General features: G+C 29.7%; 1 protein-coding gene across 2 annotated transcripts in view; it reads left to right on the top strand.

Moving 5' to 3' along the window:
- Window positions 1-2,033: 2,033 nt before the first annotated feature.
- Window positions 2,034-9,711, top strand: part of LOC131850699 (G-protein coupled receptor dmsr-1-like) — a 67,226-nt gene continuing 59,548 nt past the window's right edge. For both annotated transcript variants that reach the window (XR_009357850.1, XM_059201020.1), the window contains exon 1: window positions 2,034-2,190. The gene's annotated coding sequence lies outside the window, so the exon portion shown is untranslated. The remainder of the gene's footprint in view (window positions 2,191-9,711) is intronic.

Genomic DNA, 9,711 nt, shown 5'->3' with positions numbered 1-9,711 from the left:
GGCATTGTGCGTCGGTCCGTACCGTCGTATACCGTTGGTATACCAACGGTATATATACCGTCAGTATGGTGTAGGGAGGTGTTAACGAACACAGGCAAGACATTAGTGAATGCTGAAAAATTACGATGAAGTTATATTAGTCAGTCAATCATGGCGAATTGAACAAAGGTTGTCGTTGCGAACTGGTAAGGTTAACCTGAGAGGATGTATTCCTATCAATAGAGCAATGATCCTCTATCTACCTATGTATGTAAAAAAAATAATTTGAACTGCAGCATATATTATGTGGTGGTGGATAATAGAATAGTAGAGTTTTAGTATTTCTCTTAGTGATTAAATAGTACGTAAGTATAATTTTAAAGTAATATCCTCGACATGAGAAACGACCAGAGGTTTAAATTATATTTTGGATTGAATATGAACACACTAATAAGTATCTTGAAGATTACGCCTACAGCAGCTGCGTACTGCTAAATTTACAGAAATAATGACAAATTAAATATTAATAATGTTGTTTAAAACATATTATGTTATTTTATGTAGCTCACATATATTTTATAACAGTTCTTGATTTGTGTTAATTAACCAATTTATTTCAATGTTCCATGTTACGAATTTCATGATAGTATTTGATTGTATATTTTACTATTTTTTTTTGTAAGAAATATACTGTATAAATGTTAATCTTTTTATACCAAGATCACGTGATAGATGTAAGGAAGGTTTTAAAAATTAACTTCCAATTTGCTTCTTTGACAAAATTAATCAGATTCTTGAATATTATCGCTGGCTTTCGCCTTAGTAACTATATGCTACTAACTTACTTCTGCAGGAAAAATCAATGAAGGTAATTGTGATTAACAAAAATAGTGAAATGATCGTGGGTATGTACTTTCTATTTTGATAATTTAATAATATATTGTATTATTTTTGTTATTTACGGGTATAAAGAGCGAGAATACTTAAATATTCTTGCAATATTTAGATATACCTACCTAAAAGTCGTCGAATAGGGTCTACTTTACGATAGTTTATAGTTAGTTAGTTGTATTAGCTGCGAATACCCAGCGAAATTCAGTGGACAGTTACTGTGTGCATATGTGTGAATGGAATTCTTTTAAATTTTAAATACTTTTATTCATACAACCACATTCATAGTACTTAAAAAATACATAAGTGGCAGTGAAGCTTCCATAGAAATTCTAAACTTACACCCGATACTGAGAGTTAGGATATCTTTATTATGTAGTAATAAATGTTAAGCAAAGTTCGCCACATTTTCATTGTATGCAAAGTAATAAATAAATAATTGATAACCATTGCCATTATACATGAATACTACTACGAATGTCATGTTATCATGTGATGCCTGTAACATCACAAACGTGTTACCACCATTCGGGAGGACTAAGAAGAGGATGCCACTTATCCGGTAATTTCACAAAATTATTTCACCCATCAACCGAAACAAAGCTTACAAAGCAAGTTCCTAGGCTGCTGAAATAGGTAAGATTGAGATACATACCCTTTTTAAAACATTTTTTATAATCGCTTCATAACGTTTGGATTAACACAAATACAAATGGAGCAAGTGTGTACTGGACCTCGTGAGGCCAATTTACAAAATAATATATAGTCTCAATTTTTAATATATAAAAACACCTTATTCATCTCTAAAGAAATTCTAATACTGTTTTTAAAAGGCCTTGTCAATTTGTCATGGGAACAAATGTTCTTAAACTGTATAAACACTAAATATTAGCCAATGATAATACGAAATATTGTACTTGTATTATGTGAGCAATTTATTTTTTCTGCTCTTGGCACGAGTGATACCACACGTGATATTTATAGAGAAAATGTGTGTGTACTGGAACATAACAATGTCTTTGTAAGTGTTTATTCAAGTTTATTGAGTGAGTTGTGTCAATGAGAATTGACAAAACACCGCGTGTTAGACCTGTTGTACGATTGTCAAAATATGTAGGCAAAGTGAAGAGGAATATACAAAGAGCAGACAGTGCGAAGCAAGCCGTCGTAGTGTCTAGACGTTTTCCGCGCGCCTCAGTTTTCCGCAGCGAGGCCGGGACTCGCGTTTACAAACCCATACTTATTGGTCTATAGTCACGGTCCCCGGTTGTCGTATGAACTGATGACAATGGACATATTACCGATCGACCGAAATGACCTGTAAGTAGGCGACCCCTATGCATGTATTTTCTTTGTTTACTTGTCATTACATTAAAAAAAGCGTGATAGTAACTTAAGATTACTTTTAATTTACTAAATAATTAAATAAATACATTGTTAGGAAATGGTAATATGCTCTTAATTGTAATGTCTTCCCCTATATAATATAATTGTAGTGTAGTCCTCTATACTTAGTTAAGGTACAGCCAGAAGATGTAGGATAAAAAAATTAAGTCTAAAAATATATTTTTTAATATTATATATATTTTTGTTCTCCAATTTATTTAGTTTATATTATTTGCTCATCAAATCTTTTTTATTATAAAATTTATAAATAAGAATCTACATATTTAGAATGAAGTGTTTGCGTTACATTTAAAATGGCTTTCAATTTATTACGTCTCATTAATTATAAAGGTCGTATTTTACATCCAAACGGAAATTTTTTAGCAACGTATTTATTAACAAAATAATTTAGAAATCATAGTTTAAACTAAATATTTGAAAATTGTAATTATAATATTCATAGGCAAGATCTATGATACCAGGTTATTTAATTAAAAATAAATGTAGTTTGTATTGCAAGTGTAATTGTCTTTTTATATATTATCCTTATTCTTAATCAACTTTGCTCGCCACTGAATTCCCGTCATCTTCATTCATAACAAGAACGCATTACCGAGATGAAATGACTTTTATCTACCAAATTCCAAGTCCCATTTAAAGTACAATTGTTTTATTTTTAACTAAACCAGATTTTGTATTTTACCTTGGCTTATTATCATAGGAAAATACAAACCTGGATTACATTATTCCGTGGTAACAAGTAGGATTAACGCTGTCACTCCGGATCATTTTTTAACAGACAGGTGATTAGGTGATATTCATCACCACAGGTATACATCATCACGATACAAATTATAAGTTTACAGTTTTTAACATACCTTTGTACAAACAGTGTGTTTAGTAGAACAAGCATGGTATCATTACAGTATTCTTACGTATATAAATTTACCGAAGGAACATATAGTGAGGGAAGAATTGAACAATTTAGAGACAAGTTGAGATTTTAAAGATAAAATAAAACAAACATTGGCATTAAAACGCGGAAGTAACACTTTGAACTGTGGCATTTATTTAAATATACATAATCATATGGCCACGTACTAGTTTTATTTTATTTTATGGTGGTGGATAGTCATTGACTAGTCTGATCGAAACAAGATTATGCCTACGTTGTTGATCAACTTTTCGGTGACGGGAAGTATATTTCGTTTCACCAAGCAATTTAAAATTGGTATGATACCAATAGTGGATAAGATATATAAGGTTTATAGATTACTTATTCACAAAACCATAGCAACGGATGACCACCGTCTCTTTGCGTAGTAACTTGTACTGTAATAGGTTTAGTTTATAGTGGAGAATGCCAGTGTACAGAATAATTATGGATTTGTTTAAAATATCTTCCTAGCCGTATGAAATAAATAAAAAACAAATAAATTGATTAAGTAATTAATCTATGGTTTTGAAAGTTTTTATTTATTATATTGGTCAGTATAGCGATAATCCACATTATTTAAAGAACAATAAGACAAATAATAAATGAAAATATACACTTATAATATCAAAAGAGAAAATTGATTATATTTGTATAGCAAAAAATATTTTTCTCTAAGTATTTTTATCCACCCAAGCTTTTTATTTGACAATCTTACTTAAAAGACCTTAATTTCCCTTGCGTACTACAAAGTTTGATAGCCAAATATAAAATTCCACGACGAAACAAATACATAGGTATAAATATTAATATGAACTAAGATAAATATATTCTAGATTTCTGAAAACTAAGAACAAAAATTATTTTATAGAATTATTGAAATTTATTTGTCACAACATGGTACACATTAATATAAATTATATAGTTTGGAGTTACTAAGAATTTTCTTTTTAAGTATATTACGGATTCAAAATTGTGAAGAACTTCACCAGACATCAAAATGTAAAACTTTTATTTATAATTTTGAAAAAAGGACGGTGGAAGGATTTTGTTTTATGTATACATGTGTATATTTGACATAAAATAGGTATGTATCCGATATAATGAATTAATGAAAATCATGATTAAGGTTATGTATCATATAACCTATTATAGATTATTTGTACATATATCACCAGAGTTTAAGTGATAGCAATCTATCTTTTAACTTTTCTTGAGCTTTCTGTGGCGTCTAATTTGACTAAGTTACGAAATGATTAAATCCGTAAAATGACCGAATAAAACTTCTCATTAAGATTATTATCAGTGATTACTAAATGTGATTGAATTTTGATGTTTAAGGTACAACGTACCACTCGCTGTCATTTTCATTCATTTAAGTAGTACCACTCATTAACAGTCCTTCCATTATCCTACTTCATTATGGAAAATTATCACCACTTTAATACTTACATAAACGACGAATAAATTTTTTAATCTATATATATATTTTTTATGATATTAAATTGTCGCTAAGCATTTAAAAATCTTAATAATAGTTATTTATTTTAGATTGTGGCAATTATTTATTTAGTTCATAATGGTATGCAATAGTGTTTCTTGCTAACATATTCATGAACGTCATCAAAATCGTATGCTTCCACGGATGCTTGTTTTTTGTTAACAATTACGTTAACTCTCATTTAACTTGTTAGTGAATAAGTTCGAGGGTTTCTAACCATTTATATCTACAGTATTATTTTGCAGTCTTAGTAAGGATTTAAATGGATCATGATAAGCTTCGACTATCTTTATCTTTCATATGAATACTTTTTATCGAAAAAGGCTTTACGATGTATGTAGTTGAAAATAGACTTACCTACTTTTACTTAAGATAAGTTTATTAAATACTACAATAGAAAACATATTTTATTATTTAAATTACTTAAGTACTTGATGGCATCACATTACAGTAGTCATGGTAATAGTGTATTGATTTAATAAATCCATAACTAACTGTATACATGATCATGAAAATTGTATCGACAAAGCCAAAACAATGGCTAAGGCTTTCTATAGGCAACATTGTTTATATAATAATCAACAAAGCCAATTGTGAAGCCGATGCCCAATGAATAATGAAGAGAGCTTGTTTAGATAATAAGCTTTTTAGATCCAATTCTCATTATATCAAATTGAAGTATCTACCTACTTTTGAAGTCGAAGATGCGCCCGTAATAATAAAAAATCAATATACATAATTCGAAGATGCAGAATTTTATTCCATTTTTATTTTCTATTTGTACAGAAATAATTAAGAAAGAAACAATCTGATTTTAAAATAAGTATGCGACATGAAATTGAAAATCTCTTAAATCTCTCAAATTTCATTATTGAAATGAGTAATTGAAATTTTATTTTACTCTGATTACATACAAGAACACGTTATCTTAATAGTATATTTTTAATTCCCATTATCATTACTAATTGGTAACAAATCTACATGGCTTCATCACCATTGAAAGGATAAATTATTACAACTTGACATCTTTTACTCTCCATTGAAGGAGAATAGAGAAGAGATTTTTCTTCTCACGTCTATTGTGTTTTATTCTCCTACTCAATTCTTCAAACATTATTTCAAGAAACGTCTGCTTAAAAATATCGTTATCAATTTTATCGTTCTTACAAAGCCTATTGAAATTAATATCCTATTGTCTACGTACCCATACTGTTTGGTTCTTTTAGATATGTTATATGACTGGCATTTGATCTTAGCCTGTGTCGGTGACAATCTTTTTTGATGAGATATCGATAATATACATACCTATGACTACATAACTCAATAAATTTAAATACATATAACTGAATACATTACTTAGCCCGCGACTTCGTATCTACATAACTTTTTTGGTTGTAAACAGACTGGAAAACAAAATTTTAAGTGAAGCTTACCACAATACATTGGTGCAAACTACACCCAAATCGGCTAAGCTGTTTTTAAGATTAGCAAACGCACAACCAGAAATTATAATAACCATTGTTCTAGGTTCCATTACGTTAATAAATTTCATGTACAGACAGCGATTAGCTACATTTTTATTGCAACTATCTATGTACACACTACTCTGTATGGTAAGTAATAAATAAACAGAACAAAAATGAAACCAATTAAAAACATTACGGTTAAAAATACATCTTTTGAAGCATACGTAGATAAAGATTTTAATTAAGTCTGGATAAATCTCAATAAGTACAATTAAATCCAATTGTTTCGGTCACTTAATAACTCACAGAAGATAAGAAATACTAAGTAAATTAAACATTTGTATCCCCACAGGGTTCATTTTGAGATTTTATCCTAAGTTATCCGTTACTTATTACTTACTTATTCTACTTGGGTAAAAAAATGTTTTAGGGTGTTTTTATTTTATAACTGTGTTTTTTGGAGCAATCTCAGAATTGACTTTACCGTGTTCACTGATGTATTGTAGTTAGCTATGTCTTGTAGCTTCCCGTTTATTATATGTTTGTTTCGTTCCAATTGGTTCGCAAACATTCTGAAATCTATGCGTACAAGCCACGGGCAGAGCAAGTACATTGTAGTATTATTGTGTTATAAAATATTGAATTGAATTGAGTAGCTATGTTTAAGTCTATGGAACCCGCTATGCGTGTCCGTGACGGTCTTAAGCGGATTTGTCTTTTGTTCATGAAAACTACTCGATATAATCCCTGGATATATCACATTTCAGAGCTCACGTTATCGTTTTTATATATATTTAGATAAAATCTATTGATTTTCCTTTACTCTCGCTCCATTTTGGTGTTAGATATCCCAGTTTCCGGGACAATCAAATAACTCGCTTATAGAGCTCTCCGTTGTCTTTATAATGTATAGTGAAAATAAAAAAATGTAGCCGCATCGATTATACAGGTGGACTATTCCATATTCATCTATTAAAAAACAAATTTGCGTACTGTAATAGTTGAGAAATACCGTAATTGCTCACTGTTTGCAAAATGCACACAGATACATCCGATTATTTATGAATGAATTTCGTACCATTATTAATTAATTCTTCATTACGCTACCGATTATGGGTTATGATATTAATGTAGGTATTATCTATATTATATAAATGTGTAATTCACATTAATAAAAAATGCGTAAGTGTCTTTCTATCCATTTCTTACATCTATATAACTAAACGACCGAACGGATTTTAATGAAATTTGTCGTGAAGATAAATTGACGAACACTCGGGAATGAGCTAGTTGGTGGATGTATAAATAAATATACATAATATGTGGCAATATTTGATACCGCATGTAGTAGTCTGAAGGGCTTGTCTGTTCGTAAATTGGATGTCGATAGCTTATCCATAATTGTGATTTTGCTTGTATACTATAGACTACTAATAAATAAAACTATGGTATGTCGATTAAAAACAAGTAGGTATTCAAAATGTCTAGAGAATTTATTAGTTAGTTTATTTACATTGTCTTCTCTCGTCTTTCTTATCTGATACACTAGATGGATTTGAATTACATACATAATCTTTCGAATACATACAAGATTATATATATGATTAAGATAAAAAATATATAGTCTACCTATATGTGTAATCTTGAGTATATTTGAAAGATTACGTATGTAATTTATATCTACTCTTACAAATAGAGATATAAATTAGCAAATTGTAGAATTACATAAAAAAATATTAAATACTTTTCAAGATATGTATGCAAACAATAAGGAAAGTAACAAAAAAGTATATATACTACTCTTATTTTTCAAATAGGTACCTTCCATAAATAGTTCTTTTTTCGAATGGATTTTTTATGCCTTCTTACCTTTAGAATTTTTTTGTACGTGATTATTTCTTTTGTATTTGTAGCTGGTGCATATGGTTTATATAAATTTGATCAATATTTGACTAGTAGGTTGTGAGTTATAATACATGTTCTTTTTAGTTCAGAACATGGTATACTTTTTGAACTATAATGCTGTTGGCAGCAGTTGGTCTCTACAGCTTTACCGGACATTAGTAGGGACGAGTGCAGAGGCCATTCCAAACGCGCGGATGGACTTATAAAGTAGCTAAAGGTCACGTTCGGCCTGATGGATAGTATATGCGACAAAACATTACGTCTTATATAACTTTTTTTTATATAATTATATAATGAATATATATTCACATTGATGGTTATTGATAACAATATTCTATATAAATATAAAATACATAAGCAGTTGTTGGAGCCGTTGTACATAGTTTGGAATATATAAGTACATGATCAGCACTATGGTTATCACGTCATTTTAAGACGCCGGTGGTATCACTCATGCGTTACCATTTCCGAGGACTAAGATACCGTCGCATCCTGTAATTTCGCCTTTTGCCACTTACAATCGAAATATGTACACCTTGAAAGCGAGCGCTTAGCGGTTGAAATAGGTGACTCCATCTCGTAACTCCAACAATGTCGCTCGTATGCTTCCACGGGGACGGTCTTTGAAGATTTTTCCACATGATAAAGAAAATATCGCAGGCGACTTCGTACAAAACTTAGCTATAGGTTGCATTTGTATCCATCCATCAGATAAGATGTCAGCTTGTTTGTCCTAACTCACCAATACAAACAAAAAAGGTATTATCTGAAATCTGAGTTATGAAGCTTGCAAACAGTGTTACAATCACAGAGATTACCTAATTTTTCAAATAAGATCAACTGTATTACAGACAAACAATAACATAATAACATTGAACAAAAGCCATTTAGATTATTTGTCTATTTACTACTAAAAAATTAATCCATTTAAGATAAAATTAAAATGGAAATTTATTTCAACTTATTTACATTGTTGATTATAAAAAAACCTATTCAGAAATGTTACATATACCTACTCAAGAAATTTGCAAAAACCTCTTCCTTGCTGTAGTCAGTTAAAAATTCATTGCCAACTTAATGTAAACAATTTTTTTTTTATAAAACAGAGATGCGTATAAGACAAATATTACGTAGATATATTCATTCCAACTTATTTAACTTAACACTAATTATGAAATCTTATTAAATATGATATTTGTAAATAAAAATACATTCCCTTTTATAAGTATAATAGGTACAATAGGTATATAGTATTTGGAGATATTTTGTAACGCAGATTCCAAACGTTCAATCTGTATGTAGATTCAGGTCAATTTAATTTGAACACAGCGATTGGATTAAGACGCCTTCTATGGTAAAAACGAAACTATGTCGTGTATTTTTGAATGATATTTAGTACAAGATATTATTAAAATTGATTCACTATTTTAAATTAAAGCATGTAACATTAGATATAAGGAATAGTGACATTATCCGTATTTTGTTTGTAATCTTCACGATATTGTATACAACATTTCGCTTATTTATAAATTCGGTATTCTAAATTTTATTTTCGGGTTCAATTTCGGTGGTGAGTGTTGGTTCGGTGTGGACTTCAAGAGGAATAACTGTGGTTACATGCCTATACTTTGAAAATTTTCTTTATTGAA

Source organism: Achroia grisella, unplaced genomic scaffold (assembly GCF_030625045.1).
Source record: "Achroia grisella isolate CSIRO2021 unplaced genomic scaffold, CSIRO_AGI_Agris_v1 utg779, whole genome shotgun sequence".
Classification (NCBI taxonomy): domain Eukaryota; kingdom Metazoa; phylum Arthropoda; class Insecta; order Lepidoptera; family Pyralidae; genus Achroia; species Achroia grisella.
Note: the sequence above shows the minus strand (reverse complement) of the source record. Positions and strands in the feature narration are given on the sequence as shown.